Source organism: Chiloscyllium punctatum, chromosome 15 (genome assembly GCF_047496795.1).
Source record: "Chiloscyllium punctatum isolate Juve2018m chromosome 15, sChiPun1.3, whole genome shotgun sequence".
NCBI classification, from domain to species: domain Eukaryota; kingdom Metazoa; phylum Chordata; class Chondrichthyes; order Orectolobiformes; family Hemiscylliidae; genus Chiloscyllium; species Chiloscyllium punctatum.
The window spans coordinates 33859439-33877396 of NC_092753.1; the positions used below are offsets into that span (position 1 = coordinate 33859439).

At 37.8% G+C, this 17958-nt stretch overlaps 1 protein-coding gene and 1 long non-coding RNA gene across 2 annotated transcripts in view; one reads left to right on the forward strand and one right to left on the reverse strand.

Moving 5' to 3' along the window:
* Window positions 1-17958, reverse strand: part of ltn1 (listerin E3 ubiquitin protein ligase 1) — a 134832-nt gene that overhangs the window by 66794 nt on the left and 50080 nt on the right. The window lies entirely within an intron of this gene.
* On the forward strand, window positions 2712-10479 carry LOC140486184 (uncharacterized). The gene is made up of 3 exons (XR_011962534.1): window positions 2712-2893; window positions 3310-3476; window positions 4791-10479. It is a non-coding gene; the product is annotated as an uncharacterized lncRNA (long non-coding RNA).

Consider the following 17958-nt stretch of genomic DNA (forward strand, 5'->3'; position numbering starts at 1 on the left):
AAACTTTGACTGAGCATCAGAAAAATAGAAAATAATTTGATTCTTTTTAAATGTTGAAGTAAAAGTATAATTTAATTACTCATTTTCTTGTTGTGGTCACACTAATGCAGGTTATATCGTAGAATTGTCATCTGTACATGTGGACTGGACAATATTAAATTTTATAAGTATATTAATTGCAATAGTGACAAAATAATATTTTATGCTTGGTGTAAAAACCAGAAAATGCTTCCTAACAAAGTATATATTTCAAGACATAATCTCAAGTAGTAATAGGATTTAACCGTACAAAGCTAAAATTTGAATTAAAAAAATTATAGTAAATACAATGTGAAAGTTTGCAACGTGAATTCAAGTCATCATCTTTTTAAACAGCATAAGCATACTAAAATTGAGTTCTCTGGGTACACAACTAGAGGTAGTTTAGTTTATTCAACATGACAATGCAAATGAGGGATAAGCATAAGTAAGTGGAACAAAGTCCCTCAAATAGCTATAATCATGTCACTTTAATCTGAACAAAACTGTCAGATTTTGAAGAGAACTTCCAATTTATGTAGTCAGTACATTTATATCTTTGTTAACATAAAATAATGCGACCTAGAGAACCAATGGAAAACTTGAGATGGGGAATTAAGATAGTAATTAGTAATAAATTTACATTATAGTTTACTTGGAATTATTTCACAATCACTCAACCTCTATTTTTGACAACCCTAAAATTAAGATATTGCTTTAAAAATCAAACATAAATCCTTTTCCATAAAGTAAATTAATGTTACAATTTTAGGAAATTAATGTGATTTATTTTTGATGTTTCCACTTTTATTAAGATAGAGGGATAAAGTGAACCCATTAATGCTGATTGACAGTTAATTGCTTGGCTTTGTTTAAACTTCAAACCAAACAGACTGGCTCGGATTTCTCAGGGTCCATGTATGTAAATAATTCTTTCTGGCTGCAAAGAGCAGGATACTGTGTAGCATATATGTAGCATCCAGTTCCAACTCCCATGTATTAATAGCGTATTCTCTGTGGCAATGCCTCTACCACTGTTCACTTGCCAGCCAAACAGCACTTTCCACTCATGCAGTACCAAATGTTAGTTTTCCACTTGGATTTGTATTCTTGTGAAATGCTCTGATGAATAAGAGTTTAGATTAGATTAGTTTCCCTACAGTATAGAAACAGGCCCTTTGGCCCAACAAGTCCACAGAAACCCTCTGAAGAGAAACCTACCCAGACTCATTTCCCTACATTTACCCCTGACCCATACATGCACCTCACACTAAGGGCGATTTAGCATGGCCAATTCATCTAACCTGCACATCCTTTGGAATGTGGGAGGAAATGGGAGCATCCAGAGAAAACCCATGCAGAAACAGGGAGAAAGTGCAAACTGTACACAGACAGTCACCAGAGGTTGAAAAGCTTTAACAAAATGTGTCTTCTTTCCGAAGTTCTATACTGCTAAATGACTATTTATAGTTCTTTTATCTATCCCATTAAGCTTTTACAAATTTCAGGATTTCTCCAACATTATTTCAGTTTTACTCACTTTTAATTTTTTCATTAATTCACTCAGATTTGGTCACATTTGTTTGTTATAAGCTTACTGTTGTTTAAATTAATGATCTGTGTAGGTCACAATATACAATTGACACAGAGCTAAGACCTGTATGAGTCTTAGGGCAGTAGACAATGTCTAATGCTTAAGTAAATCTGGATACATTAACAGGATAGTGGTTATAGCTGGTAAAGTATGGCTAAACTCAGAAAGAACACTATTATGTACCTGGGTAGTACTCAACATTGGTACTCCCTTCAGGGAAAAGCATTAAATTAAGTCAAAAAAGGACTAGGTGCACAGATCACAATAAATTCTGTGAATGTGATAGCAAAAGAAAGCCAAAATTTATCGAGCGTTTATATTACAACTGATTTTAAAGCAAAACACAGTACTTGGCTTTGTGCAAAACCAAAATTGAATACTGTGTCCAATTCTGCTCTCCTCACTGAGTGAATTAATCTGAGACTTTGGAAAGAGTACGGAGGGTGGCCATTTATTTAATTCACGACCAGGCCTTTACACATCAGAGAAGCATAGAAAACTGAGTGATCAAACTGAGATAAGTGGATAATAGACTGAGCTTAAATTGACAGTTTGCTCCAATTAAATAGATTAAATATGGTATGGGATCACAATATTATAGTTTATAAGATTAGACGAAAGCTAGTTGTTAGGAGATGGTTCTTCTTCTAGACAGTGGAGTGTCTCCAGATCAAGCAAGTAATCAAGGATGGATTTCTGTACAATTATGCAACAGCAATCTCTTTTGTGTTATTCCAGTCATTTTACCGTAACCTTTAATCAAATTAATGCAATAAAAATGCATTCTCTGATGCTTCTCTTAAAGTTAATTACAATTTAGTGCAACAGAATACATTGTTTGATGAATAAGCTTTGTTGTTGCTGTTATTTGAAATATTATTTAAACAACTATCAGCATCAAGATGCATTTCCATTGCAGCAAAATCTGGCAAAGTAAAAACACAGGAGTTTTAATGGGCTGCAATTCCAAATAAGAACTAAGAGGCATGGTTTAATGTGCAATACACTAATTCAATAGGCTGAACTACGTGGTCCGCATGATTGACTGCTCTGCTATCCACATAATAGTGAAACGGTCTGCAAGCAGTTACAATCAAGACTGAAGCGAAATTTTCTCCTAGTATGCAACCAAAGGAAGACACTCAGATGTATTTAAATATGGTGGAGAACGTTTTCTTACTGTATTAGTAACTGAAGTTATTCATATATTCAAAATAATGAATGCTAAATACATCATTGTTCTTCTAATCATCTTGATAGCAATGTCTTCAGTATGTGAAGGTAAGCACTACATTTTTACTAAAATGATTGTTTTGAAGAACATTGACGATGAATTATAATTTAGACAAAGATAAACACTTTAAACTATGCACTCAAATCATCTTACTGCGTCACAAACTGTCAGTTTTCAACAGCAACGATGGCCAGCTTGCACTGGCATTAGTTGTTATCAATACAAAGTTAAATGAATGCCTGTAAGAATCTATCACTGTGTTAGTCTCCCTTTTAGGACATATTTGTTTTTTAGGCTTTTGAAAGTAACACATGCAAAACCCTTATTTGATACTGTAGCAATATTTAAAATTTTCTAAGATATTGCAACAAGCTGTGTACATATTGCTGCTGTATTGATGATACATTTCTAAGAGTCACAGTAAGCCATCAATTCTTGACTGATCTATTTATTTCTTTGTTAGAACTCCAGCAGTTTGTACGTTGGGCAGAAACAAATCCACCAGAAGAGGTTAGTCAATCAGTAAGTCGCATCATTCGCTGCTCAGGATGCAAACAATCTGCTACACGAGAAAATAAACGCACGCGACCCAAACTCTCACGGAAAGGTCCACTGCCTTTCTAAAATCAGGTAACAAAAACACAACAATATTGTATTTGGATTGTTCTCCCTGGTTGTGCTTTAGCATACTGAAATACAAAAATTGTTGTGAGCAAAGGAGCAACACAGATAGAATGATCAAATAAACTGATTTAAAAAAGAACTTTGACATTTCAAAAGTACATACAGGCACTTTTCAGAAACAGAATTTTCATATTTCAGAATGATTTGGTCTTCTTTGACAGTCTCACTGATAAAGAAATGGCGGCATTGAAAGCAAAATATTGAGCTGCTTAGGATGTTTTTCTCGCAAGTTAAGACAGAGGCATGTTTGAAGAAGTAAGCCCGCAAGGAAAACCATGTGCTGCCTAACCTGTATTATGATCACCGGGTGACAAGACCAAGAAGTAAATATTCTGCTATGACTGAAAGTATGTTTGTAATCACAAATGTGATAAGCTAATAAAAATAAATCCTCTAAAACATAGTAAAGCAGAAGAGCATTTAAAATCCTTTTACCTAGACACCCATGCAACAGCTAAAATATGGCTTTTTCCAAACCTTCTGTACAAGACAGCAGAATGGGACAAGAAATTAATGGTGTTTGACAAAACCAGTTGAAATTAATTGTCATTAATATGTAACTTGTTATTCTCATAAAGATACAGTAATTTGTATTAGCTATCAAATATTTTTGAAACTTTTAGTTTGTGGTAACATCACACGCAGAGGAAAAAATGTTTGTTCTAGATTTTAGTTAGACCATCTGGCATTGGTATTGAAAACGGGAAAGGCATTTGCCACCAGGAGAGGGGGTGAAAATATTGGACAGTGATTCAACTAGCCTTTCTTGTGCACCTCCTACCAGTCTGGTTTCAACATACACTGACAAGGTCATCTACTCTTGACCGAATTGGTACACTGTTCAGTTTACATGAAGGGTAAAAGTCCAGTATTGTACATTTGAATTTCTTTTGCACAAAGATACTAAAGATGCTATGCTACTAAAATCAACAAAAATAAAAATAAAGCTGTGTATTTGAATCAGAATAGCCATTCATTTTCAATCAGTAAGGTAAATTATTACATCCATGCCAGGAAAACAGTTAAGCAGTTCACAAGCAAACACTTAACTCCATAGTAAATCAATCATTTGCCTTTTTCCATCAGAACCATAGCAACCTCTTACAGTCTTTCCTGACTTAAAAAGGAATTTGGATTTGAAGTACAGGGCCAGTATTGTATCACTGGGCCTGCTGTCCAATTTGCCAGAGAAATTTAAAAACAAAGCCACATCTATAAATTCATTATAATTTTTCTCCTGTTTATTTTTCTGCCTTACAGACACACTGCTGCACGGAGTACTTATTTTCTGCAAAGATCATGTCCTGTGCCATCTACGAATAGAACTACAAGGACAAACATTCTTTTAAGATCTCTTTGAGGAATACAATCTATTTTTCTGTTGGGATGCATAAGAGATCAGTTTCAGCTGCTCGCTACTGCTGCCACAGAAGGATCCAATTTTTTCCAGATGTGAATGTGCCACTTGAGTGAATAGAATCAAAAGGTCAAAACAAAATGCAACATGCTTTGAGACAGACCGTTCACTACATACAACCACCATTTTCTCCACATTCAGTACTCCAGAGGAGATCAATTCTATCCGTAAGCAAAAAAAAAGCCTATTTTCAGCTGTTTCTATTAAACAAAGCCAGTAAAGTTCAAATAATTGTCTGTCTAATAATTAGCTTTAAAAATGGTAACCATCTGACATTTAAAAAAGCAAATATTGTTTCTTCATGAAAATGCATCATTAAAGATGATTTCATGAGTGAAATACTGTCAATTACAGGGGTTCTTCTTGAATTATTCATTGACCACGTAAAGAGCTGGACAAAGGCTGGCAAATCAGAGCTGAAATATGATCTAAGATTTATGAAAGATCTTCAGGTACATATTAGTGCTACAAGGTTGTACTTTGCTATTTTCTGTTCAGAGATTTTCAAGAGGAGACATAAAATCTTGCCGCATAAATCCTGAGGACATTGTTTAATGCATCATTATAAAAACTAAATTTATGAAATGTGAACATTTCTAACATCAGCAATTACAAATAAATGGAAAATCAGTGTCTGGCTGAAGGGAGAATGCACGAAATGAGAGTAGTTATTTCAGAAAATAATTTATTTTCAAATCATTAAATTGTTCTGAAACCCTATGACAAAATTTTACAATTAAAATCAAATTGACATTTTTCCTAACTATTTTGAAGTTATTCTTTTCATTGTTTGAAACAATATATTGAGCAATTCATTGTTTCTGCTGCTACAGCCTTGGTCTTAGATTATCAGTCATTTGACAGAATACTTTTATTATCTGGGCTATTTGTTAAGATTTCATGCAATACATAGCTGATAAATGTTCTATTACAGAAAGAATGTTTTTCTACACCACAAGCACCTTTATGACTGAAATATTATTTTACAAAATTAAATTTCTCAAAGTATTATTTCTGAAAACCAGCACAAGTGGAAGATTTTCTTCTTTCCCAGTTTCAGGACATTGGCCTGATCACAACATTGAAGCCATAATGCCAAATCCATGAGGCTTTTTCGTGTTAAGTTGGTCTGGTCACATATCAACTGTCACTAACTATAAGTAACACAAAACAGGAACACGCAGAAGTTGTCATCTCGACAGTTTTGTTCTTGTTACATTCTTCATTAGGTCTTTCAGATTTATACTAAAACAGTCGTGCTAGTTTAAGTGCCACTTCACCCTTCATAATCAGATGATTGCCTTAACTTAGATTATACACATGGAAAACTCCACCAATGACGTCAAGAATTAAACATAGCTCCATTTAATGCCAAAATAAGACTCTAATCTGATTTTGTTCCTCAAGAAGTTCTGCATCAAAAATAATTGAAATTAAATATATCCATGAAATTGTACGTTGGTGATTTTTAGATGTTCTAGTTGGGAGAAGCAAAAGAGCTTTAAAGTATCAGCAAATACATGCTCAGAAAGCTCTGGAAACACTCAGCCAGTGAGTACTTGTGAAGAGAACAACCAAGTGAACATTTCAGATATAATCTCCAGAGACAAAAAAATACAAAGGATCAGCATTTAAATAGAAGAGAGGAAAAGCACATAAATAAGTATGAGCAAATAAATAGAATAATTGTAACGTATTTAAGAGAGCACATATGTAAATGCTTCAGAGTTAGCCTTCCTCTTTTGGATCCAATCATGATCAACATTGTTGTGATTTCTATGCTCCTGTAACTGCTACTGTCACCACTTCATGATCTGCTGATATTGCAGACTGCATGCACTTTTTCTTCAGGAGCACTGTATGTTGGAACAGAAATAGTTCTCAGTTCTTTATATATTTCATCTCATCTACCATTTTGAGACCACCTGACTCCTCTTGTTTTCAAATAAGAAAAATACATTACCATCAACAACACTTGTGTTCCAGCCTATTGTCTGATTCTTTTTCGTCCAATTTCAATCGCTGTGAGATTTACGCTATCCTCTTCAACATTGCCCCCTCCGACTCAGAAAAATCCTTTGTCAGCTGGACTCCATTCTAACCTTAGATCATACCAACACTCAACTCTCTGTTACTTCTATCTTTCTCCCTAATCTTCGTCAAAATAATTTTCCATTCTACCATATTTGACTCCCTCTGGCTTCATCTAATTTGACGCATTATTGTTTCTTTATCTAGTATTTGCTATGCAATCTTTCCATCAAATATCACTGACATCAGTTTTTCCATTCTCCTTCCCTGATTCGAATCTGTCTCTGTATTTGCAATGCTTGTTCTTTCAGGTTTAATCTTTCTCAAACCTGCTTTCACGGGACCATTGTTTTTGAATAAGCACAAACACCTTTATCTTGGTAAAGCTGAACAATAATTCTACAACATCTCTTTTTATCTCCTTCTGGGCAATAACATTGTTTCCAAAAACACATTCGTAAATTCCCAGGTACTTATGACCTTATTAAGTTTTTCCTCTGTACTGCCTCCAAGCTCTGTACCCCAATCCTGTATAATCTTATTTTACCTGCTCCATATGACCCATTATGGAGGTCAGAGCCACTGGGTGGTAGTCATTAAGGCACATTGCATGTGCTTTCTTTGGTACTTGGAAGATGGTGGCCTTTTTAAAGCAGGTGGGGACGTTGGCTTGTACGAGGGAGAGGTTCTCGGCAAAGTCTTTTCCCTGGGGTTGGGGAGTCCAGAACTAGAGGGCATATGTTTAGGGTGCGAGGGGAAAGGTATAAAAGAGACCTAAGGGGCAACTTTTTCATGCAGAGGGTGGTACGTGTATGGAATGAGCTACCAGAGGATGTGGTGGAGGCTGGTACAACTGCAACATTTAAGATGCATTTGGATGGGTATATGAATAGGAAGGGTTTGGAGGAATATGGGCCGGGTGATGGCAGGTGGGACTAGATTGGGTTGGGATATCTGGTCGGCATGGACGGGTTGGACTGAAGGGTCTGTTTCCATGCTGTACATCTCTATGACTCTATGTCAGTGAATACCTCTGCCAGCTGGTATGCACAGGATCCAAGTGCATAGCTGGGGCCTCTGTCCAGGCCCATTGTTTCCCAAGAGTTGACTCTCAGCAAGACCGATCTGACATTTGCAACGGTGACAGAGGGAACAGGTGTGTGAGGTACTGTCGGGGCTCGGGGCAGGTGACACTGTGCTGCTGGCATGCTGCTTGAACTGAGTATAGAAAGCATTCAGCACATTAGGGAGGGATGTGTTTTATCTATACCTTGTTGTGCTTCATTTTGTATCCAGTTATGTTATTTAGGCATGTGGCAGGTGTCTGTACAGTTGGTTTGAGCCTCTAACATCTCTTGACATCTCTGATGGCTTTGCAGAGGTCATACCTTCGGTACAGGTCTGGGTCATCCGACTTCAATGCTGCACGCCTGGTATTCCCAGTTTATCCAACGTTTCTGGTTGGAGAACACCCGGGTTGACTTCTTTGGCATGCAGTCCTCTACGCCCTTGATAATGAAGTCCGTGATGGTGGTAGCATACTATCTAGCTCTTCCACTGAATACCTGAAAGTGGTCCAGTCCACCAATTCCACGCAGTCCCGGAGATGGTCTTCTGCTGCCTCAAAGCAGCATTGTATTACTTTTTATCAGAAAATTATTTACATCACCATACTTCATTAAGATTGCCTGGGATCATTGTCTTGACCAGCGGTCTCGCCAATTCCCATCTGCCATCACACTACTAAAACTGGCTTAACTCCTCACTTTAAATAACTTCTTTCACTCAGGAAACGTCTCAAAATAAATGTACAAGATACCAAGAATACAGCTTGGATTGTTGCAACATCCATATTTTGAAAATACTACACTTAAAGTCACAAATGACAACCTCTATGATTGCACTAACGTTGAACTTTTCACAATTATCCATCTTGACTTCTTAAACCTTTGACCTAATCAACCACAGTATTCTCCTCATGTCTCATCTCAATTGCTCTAACCTTGGCACTTTGTTCCGGTCCTAAACTCTGCAGTTTTCTCCATAAACTCCTCCATCTCTTCAGGCAACATTGTAAGTTGGGTTGGGATATCTGGATAAGTGGTTTTGACAGTCTCCACCTTTGCTTTCGACTTGTTTTTTTCTTTGTTGTGAGGTTGCATATCGATTTTGCTTGCATTGCTGTTCTATTCCAAAATTGCCTCAGTTACTGTATTTACATGTTCCATATCTCTTAGCTTTCTTTCACTATCCTTTCTCCTACCGTCTGACATTAATATTTAATCAGGTACTCTGCTGTCTTTTGGTTTCCATTCACGTTCATTATAGCATGTGAATGCATGGACTTACAGAATCATCACAGAATCCCTGTATTGTGGAAGCAGGCCACAGAATCAACACCTCACCGACCCTCTGAAGGGCATCCCAACCAGATCCAGGCACCCCCTTAACCTATCCCTGCAACCCTGCATTTCCTTTTGCTAACCCACCTAGTTTACACATCCCTGGACACTGTGGGCAATTTAGCATGGCCAAACAACCTAACCTGCGCATCTTTGGACTGTGGGAGGAAACCGGAGCACGCAGAGGAAGTCCATGCAGACATAGGGAAAATGTGCAAACTCCACACTGTCGCTCGAGGTTGGAATCAAACCCAGGTCCCTGGTGCTTTGAGGCCACAGTGCTAACCACTGTGCCTATTTGCATGAGTACGTCTTGCTTTAAGCCTTGATGAGGCGTCTCCAATGATAGCTTGTGAAGTTTTAAAGTCTCCTAACTTAAGGAATGATACCATTGTTACAAAGGGAGTGCAATGAAGGTTCACCAGACTGGTTCTAGGGAAAACGGAATTGTTCTATGAAGATAGATTTAGAAGACTGGGCCTGTATTTTATAAATTTTAGAAGAATGAAAGGTGATCTCATTGAGAAATGGAAAATCATTGCAAAGCTTGACAGGGTTGATGCAGGAAGAATATTTGTCCAGGATTTTGGGGGGGGAAGATTTAGAACTAGGGGATACAGTCTCAATATTAGGAGTAGGCCACTTGGTCCTGAGGTAACGAGGATTTTTTTCACTCAATGGATGATTAATCTTTGCAATTCTCGACCTCAAGGAGCATGGAGACTCAGTCATTGATGATGTTTAAGTCAGAGATCAATAGATTTCTCGATATTGAAGATATAAAGGGATACGTGGATAAAGCAATAAAATGCCATCAAAGTAGATCAGCCCAGATATAGTTGAATAGTGCAGGAGGCTAAGGGAGTCAAATTGCTTACTCCTGCTATATATGTTTTATCGGTTCCTTCAAATAGGCTAATTTATGATATTATGGAGTTCTGATAAATGGCGATATTGGAAATGTTAGCCTCTTCTCTCCACATGGATTAACTTGAGCGTTTCTAGCACTTTCTACATGGTTTCAGATTTGCAGTTTGTGCTTTTGTACATGCATGCATGTGGATTTGTATGAAAAATGCTTTATTGTACATCATATATTTGTGCCATTAAAAATAAGAATATCTTAACTCATTATTTTGAAAGACTTGTTGAAATGTTTTATGTAACTACATTTTTACAATGTGTTAAACAAGAAGAAAGTCAATATTTCAGTCTTTCAAAAGGTATTAAAATCAATTGTATTTCATATAAAAAGAAGTGATTACAAAGTATTGAAAAACATTTTAATGGGTGGGCACTAAGTGGGTAAATGGTCAATAAAAGGATATTCAGAATATCCTTTTACAAAAATGTTAGAATGGAAGGTTAGTAATGCCATTAAAGTATTCTTTAAAATGGATTTAAGAACGTTAGAATAATGTACACAGAGATTGACCATCTACAGACTGCTTTTAAGACCCAATTTACTTTTTCCAACAATTGAAACTTTTCTCAAATGGATTGCACATGCCAACAATGTGATGGCATTTGATAAGGATGACCATTATAAAGCACTTCAGATTCACTATTATAATGCACATTTGGGAAGCCTGCCAAAGACAAGTATCCCATGTTAGCACTGTGATTAATAATGCATTAAGCAACACAAGTACAAATAATTTAAGCAAAACAACAGAATTATACAGTGCTAAGTATCATCTTCAAAAATTAAATATTTTTTAATGGAAGCAAAAGATGAACAGTAGTCATGTAACAACAATGGTGTGCATGCTATCTAGCCCAATTCATCAAATACCTCTTTTTAAAAACTCCTTAGCAAATTGCAGGCAGGTTCCTACTTTTCCAAGTAATTGAACACCACTGCATAATGTGGGTGGAATGCCATGCAACGTCAATACTTTCTATGCATACAATATTACGCCAGCTTGAGGAGGATGGGGTAGAGAGAAGGAGGCCACTAATTTAATCTGCAAGTGTGGGAAAAGTGCCAAATCATCAAGAAGATGTAAATAAAAGGTAAGATTAAAAAAAACGTAAGCAAGCATAAGTAACATGGGGTGGCCCAGTGGCTAGCACTGCTGCCTCACAGCGCCATGGACCTAGGTTCGATTCCAACCTCGAGGTGACTGTCTGTGTGGAGTTTGCACATTCTCCCTGTCTGCATGGGTTTCCTCTGGGTGCTCCGATTTCCTTCCACAATCCAAAAATGTGCGGGTCAGATGAATTGGCCATGTTAAATTGCCCATAGTGTTAGGTGCATTGGTCAGGGGTAAATATAGGGTAGGGGAATGAGTCTGGGTGGGTTACTCCTCGATGTGTCAGTGTGGGGACTCTAATCTTCTAATCTAAACACTTATGTCTTTTTATGCATTAACTGTGGGCACTATGATGTCTGCCTATGATCAGAGAAAGTTTATACTCCTGTGGTTTATAACATCAGTAAATTACTGCATACCACCACTCTACTATTATAATATGTTGAAAATATTGATTTTGAAGCAAACTCTCTTAATGGCATCCTATTTATTGGATGAAGGTACGCAAATACTAAAAATATATTGCAGGGTGAAACCACATATACATAGCATTTTGATGTGTTGATGTACATCTTGATGTAGTATACAAAGGTTGGTCCCCCGTGTTGAGTTTACTATATTAGCACACCATGGTCCAAATACTGACTAAAGATTTGCAATACCTTCATCGAAGGCTGGAGGGGTGGGAAAGGGAAGGAATAATGAATCAATAAAAGTCAGTCAGATATAACCAAGTTACTTCCCAATATCTGGTTAAACAATATTTGTGAAGATACCTTCTATATGTTTTATAATAGAAAATAATAAGCTTAGACCCTAAGGGTCATTATCTCATTTTCTTTCATACTGCAGAAATGCCTCTGGGAGCAAAATGATGATCAAAATCCAACCTCAAGCAGAAACAATGCAATTGAGGCAGGTTTGCTGAGTTGCCAATAAACCAAACTGCTAACGACTGGAAGTACAAACAATGAGTACCCTGGCAGCAAAAAAGAATCAAGCAGAAATTTTGCAATCTGGCTGTGGGAATAACCAGCCTGTCCAGTTATTCTCTATACAAACACTAGAACACAAACAGCCTTCCACTTCTTTCAGACATAATTATATGAAAAAAAGTGTATTTAATAAATAACAATTAACAGTAACAATGATACAAGTCAGGAATAATAAAAGCACAGCAGGTCAGGCAGTATCTGAGGAGCAGAATAGTCAATAGTTTGGGCATAAACCCTTCATCAGGATCAAAAGCTTATGCCCAAAATGCCAACTCTCCTGCGTCTCGGATGCTGCCTGACCTGCTGCGCTTTTCCAGCACCACATTTTTCGACACCGATTCCAGCATCTGCAGTCTTCACTTTCTCCCAAGAATAACAATAGTTCAGTTTCTGGTTTTGGTCTCTCCACATATGTACAATCACATTTCCTATTGTTGTCAAATCCATCAATTGGTAGTAAAAAGGCTAATTCAGCTGAACAGAAACACTGGAACATTGTACATTATTGGGCCCCTCGAGTCTGTTCTGCCATTCGGTCAGATTATAGCTTTCTGGAACCTAACTCCTGATAAACACTTATCCCCCAATTTCCTTGATATCTTTGGCTAACAAAAATATCTCAATCTAAGTTTTAAAATTAACAAATTATCTAGCATTAACTACTGTTTAAGGAAGAGAGTTTCAAACTCCTGCCACTCAATGAAGTATTTCCTAATTTCATTCCTCAAAATCAGACTCTAGATTTTTTATTTGATTAGGTCCCCAAGTCCTAACTAGGGAAATTAGGACAGATTGAAAGATTGAAAATTTTGATGAAGTCATCCCTCCTAGATTCCAGAGAATACAATCCAAGATCTTGAATTTCCTCTTCATAATTTAACTCTTTGAGTCAATGCTTAATTTTAATAAATCTATATTGTACCCACTCTAAGGCAATACATTTTCCTCTGTTGCAGTGCCTAAAATTGCTCACTGCATTCCAGATGTAGTCCAGTCAGACTCTGTTTAGCTTAAGATTAGCTTGATCCTCCTATATTGTTCAGAAAGTGTTCTATCCTTTCTAGGTCTGAAGTAGATGTCAACTTACAGTTCCTACATTGAAATCTATGTGTCTCAGCTTTGCCCATTCATCAATTTTATACTTCTACCCACTTTGCTTACAAGTCACTTGCTCGTCACTTTCATATCAACCTCAGTTATAGAAAAGGGATCGGGGTCAGGTCAGTGCTGATTTGATATTGAGTTGCATAGACCAAGGAATCGTAGTTAAATTCTTGGATTTTGCTAAATTACTTGAAATTCGCAAGGGATGACATTGTATTAGGGGAACTGGGAAAAAGCAATCAGAATTCCAATTTCCATTCACTACCATTTTGGCTCCTTGTGGACAAAGTTTCGCAAACTGCTGAGTGGTAAGTCAATACTGAACACTGCTATTTGGATGAGGAAACTGAGTAGCTTTGAAATCATAACAGCCAAAGCAGGAGACAACAATGAAAATGCTTCATGTTTTTGATTCTGTTTTAAATCATTTGGGGGTCACTGAACAAAGACCATAATATATCAGCTTAAGAACAGTCCTGAAAATTACAAGACATGATTCATGAGCACCATGTATATCTGAGCTTCTTAGAACTGCCAGGCAATAAGCTCCAGTAAGCTTTTATCACTGTAGGGCAATCCACAAAAATTAAATGTTAACTACAGCATTTTGACACAACTCACTAACATCAGAAAACACAAACTCAACTGAATTGAGCACAAATGCTCCGGGGAATATCTACTCCATTTTAGAAATATTGCCAAAATCAATTGGTACCACTTATACAATCTCTTTGCATATGTTGATTCTGGTGAATGTGGTTCTGCAGTCTACACGATCAAGTGTAAGAACAGACAGCACAGATTGAATCTTTATTGTAGATTTAAACCTTTTTGAAATCCTGATCCTGCTCAATTTTGCTGCTGGATATCTAAAATATTTTGTACCAGACAGCCAACTAATTATAGTGAGCCACAGTGTACATCGAGGAAGGACACCATGGTGCTAAGTTTATCACTATTGACTTTGCAGGGAAAAAAATGTAACATTCAAGAAAGGGATAGCATTAGTGATGCTATTTCCTGTACAGACAGCTATTAAGGCGGCCCTGGAAGTTGGTAGGTTACAGCTTTGCAAGAAGTGCGATAGAACACTGCTATTTGGACCTAGGGGTTCAGGTATATATAAACAGGGTAGTGAAAAAGTCAATTAGTATGCTTGCCTTCGTTGCTCAGTCCTTTGAATATAGGAATTGGAAAGGCATGTTGAGGTTGTACAGGACATTGGTGAGGCCTCTTCTGGAATACTATGTCCAATTCTGGTCGCCCTGCTATAGAAAGGATATTATTAAGCTAGAGAGAGTTCAGAAGAGATTTACCAGGATATTGCTGGGTATAGAAGATCTGTGTTCTAAAAAGCTGGATAAGCTGGGACTTTTTCATTGGAGAGGTGGTGGTTGAGAGGTGAGCTTATAGAAGCTTATAAATCATGAGGGGTATAGATAGAGTTAATGGTAGTGTCTTTTCCCTAGGATGGAGAATTTCAAGACTGGGGGCACATTTTTAAGGTGAGAGGAGAGAAATTGAAAAAAGACATGAGGGACCAATTTTTAAAAAAAAAACAGAGGGTGATTCATATCTGGAATGAACTTCCTGAGGAAGTGGTGGATGCGGACACAGTTATAACGTTTAAAAGACAGTTAGATAAGCACATAAATAGGATAGGTTTGGAGGGATTTGGGCCAGGAGCAGGCAAGTGGTTCTAGATTAGGTGGGATTATATGCTGTTGGAGCAAAGGGTCTGTTTCAGCTCTGCATGACTCTATCACTCTATAACTATGACTGTATATGTTGGTAAGAGTAAGATAGACATCAGAAAGAGTGTGAAAGCACTTTGCTATTTTCTTGAGAAGGGTGGTGTAGCTGATCCTGATGAAGTTATCAATGTAAACAGACAAGTCGAGCAAGTCACTCCAAATAGAGGAGAAAGTGCCTAAGCACTCGCCTCGGTCTTCCTTAAAGCCAGTTATGGATGGACATCTTCAGCATACCATTGTGCTGTCTATGACAACAGCAGGGAAAGGATTCATCGAAGACAGCACCATCACTGCAGTTAAGTGCATTACCCACCACTGCTGAAACACCCACTAACTTAGTGTCACATGAGTTTTGAAAGGATGGCACAAAGTACTCAGTACTTCAATTGTGTGGACAATGCGATGGATGCAGAGGCAGGTGAAGGAAACTCCCCAGGTGGATTGGTGGTCAGATCAATCATGCTCAACTAGGGAGAGGTGCAGAGTCTTGTTGGGGATTGAAGGTCACATGAAAAACCTTTCTGATGAAGGCATGGGATGTGTGTGCCCAAATGTCAGGACATCTTGGACAGAAAATGAAGGAGTCAATCTTTCATCACAAAAGAAAGTGCCCATTTGGCTCCTGCAACATGAACTCAGCTGGTCCAACTCCCTTACTCTTGGCCTATACCGTTCAAGTATTTTCTTCTCAGATAATTAAATAACTCCCTTTTGAAAGTCATGATTAAAATCCACTTCCACCATGCTCTGGGGCAATGCACTCCCTACCGTTTGCTCTGTAAAAAATGTTTTGATTTATGCTGCACCTGGTTGCTTTGTCCACCTCCTAAATTCAGTGTCCTATGGTTGTCAACCCTACTGAACAGTTCTTCCCTATCTATTCAGTCCAGAACATTATGCTGATTCCTCACTAGCCCCAGGTTCAGGAGTCTGATGGGTTACTCACTAATAATCCATGCACTGAGATGGTATTCACCGTAGTAACTCTGTGCATTCATTGTAGGACTATGCACTGATGTCAGTAGCCATTTCTTCAACAAACTACCTTTGTCCTTTAGAAGCCATCCACATATTACCTCTGGTAGCATTAACAGCTGCAACATATACAGTTGCCTTAAGATGCAGATGTCATGACAGTTTCCAAGAAATCTAACAAACAGTTGTAGCAAACTCTTGTGGTGGTTGCACACCAGTTATAAATTGCGGGAGTGGATATTGATGAATGCTCTTGGTTGCTCTAATTGGGCTTTGATTGTCATGTGGATACAGATGACAGATGACAACCGCTGTTCATTCTGGAACTCAATGTATTTCAATTCCCTCTTATAGAGGGCATCTGAACAATGTTGTGATGAGCAGCCGTTTGTGAGATGTTGATTAGAATAGATTCCATATCTCACACTCAAATAGCATGCTTTGAAAATAACCCAGTAACAAAATATTCAAGACCACTGTCACTTTCAGGACTGCTGCCATGGTGTGCCTGCCACAGTGTGCCCATTTAATCCACAAGGCCTCAGGTTTTCCTGCAGGACTGCATACAAACAGCAATCACCTGCCTCAACCTACAGACTCTGTTGACACTGTTGCTTCAAAATGCCCTGGAAGCTAAACCAAAAGCAAGCATGGCAGTTTTGGACTCCCCATGCACCTCATCTCTCTGTAATAATGCACTGCATCTAATGTTGACATTTTTTCTCTCTGCCAGCACTGTTGCAATCTCAGGGTAGCTGAGTCTCCATGGCCATCAGCTCTGCCGTGTACCATTCACCCTGAAGGTGGCTCTTAACAGCCACAATTGATGTTATTTTCTTGCTGAGTCCAACATAAGTTGCCTCCACCAAAATTGTTGGGAATTGAGAAATTGAGAGGAAACTGGTTTATAGCTTGGCACTAAATACTTCCACAGCTGCCTCTGCCCCGGAATGAAACTTCTGCTGTGTATCTCTTAGAAGTCAGTGGCAGACACAGGTACATTTAATAATTTTGAATATTACACAAACTGGAAGTAAAAAATTCAGCAGAAGTTACATTATCTTTGGCTAAATGCAAAAAGATACTTAACTCTGAATGTCTGAGCAGAGCTGAATGAGAGTTGAAAAAAAACCTCAAGAAACATTAGAAACAGAAAATAAATAATAAATGAGGCAGACATGTTCAGTCTTAATGCCACATTGTCAAGTTTAATCTCTGTTTTGCATTGTGAACAAGTGCACATGAAGCCAACCACATGTCCCAGCAGCACAAAGCATTAACTGCAGGAAAATTCTGCAAGGTGAACTTCAGCAACCTTGAGGTAGCCACCTAGAAATGTATAACTACATCTGCAGCTTACAGTTATATAGTCTCTTAGAGTCATAGAGATGTACAGCAAGGCATCATCAGATGAAAACTGTTCAGGAAGGCAATAAAGGAGCGAGCAAAGAAGCTGTGTCAAACATGTGTGATTTAAGCATTTGTCTTGAAAGACGAAGGTGGAAAGGTAGAAGAGTGTGGGGCCTAAACAGGTAAATGGTGAGGAATAAGTAAATAGGGAGTGTACATGAGCCACTTTCAGTATCAGCAAAGGTCTATTCATCCAGTGAAAGATGAATAAATTATTTTTAAAATATGTTTGGCATTTTTATTCAGAAGTCTCACTCCAACCTTCCTCCACTGCAGAAATTGTAATGAGCTCTCAAAATGCAAA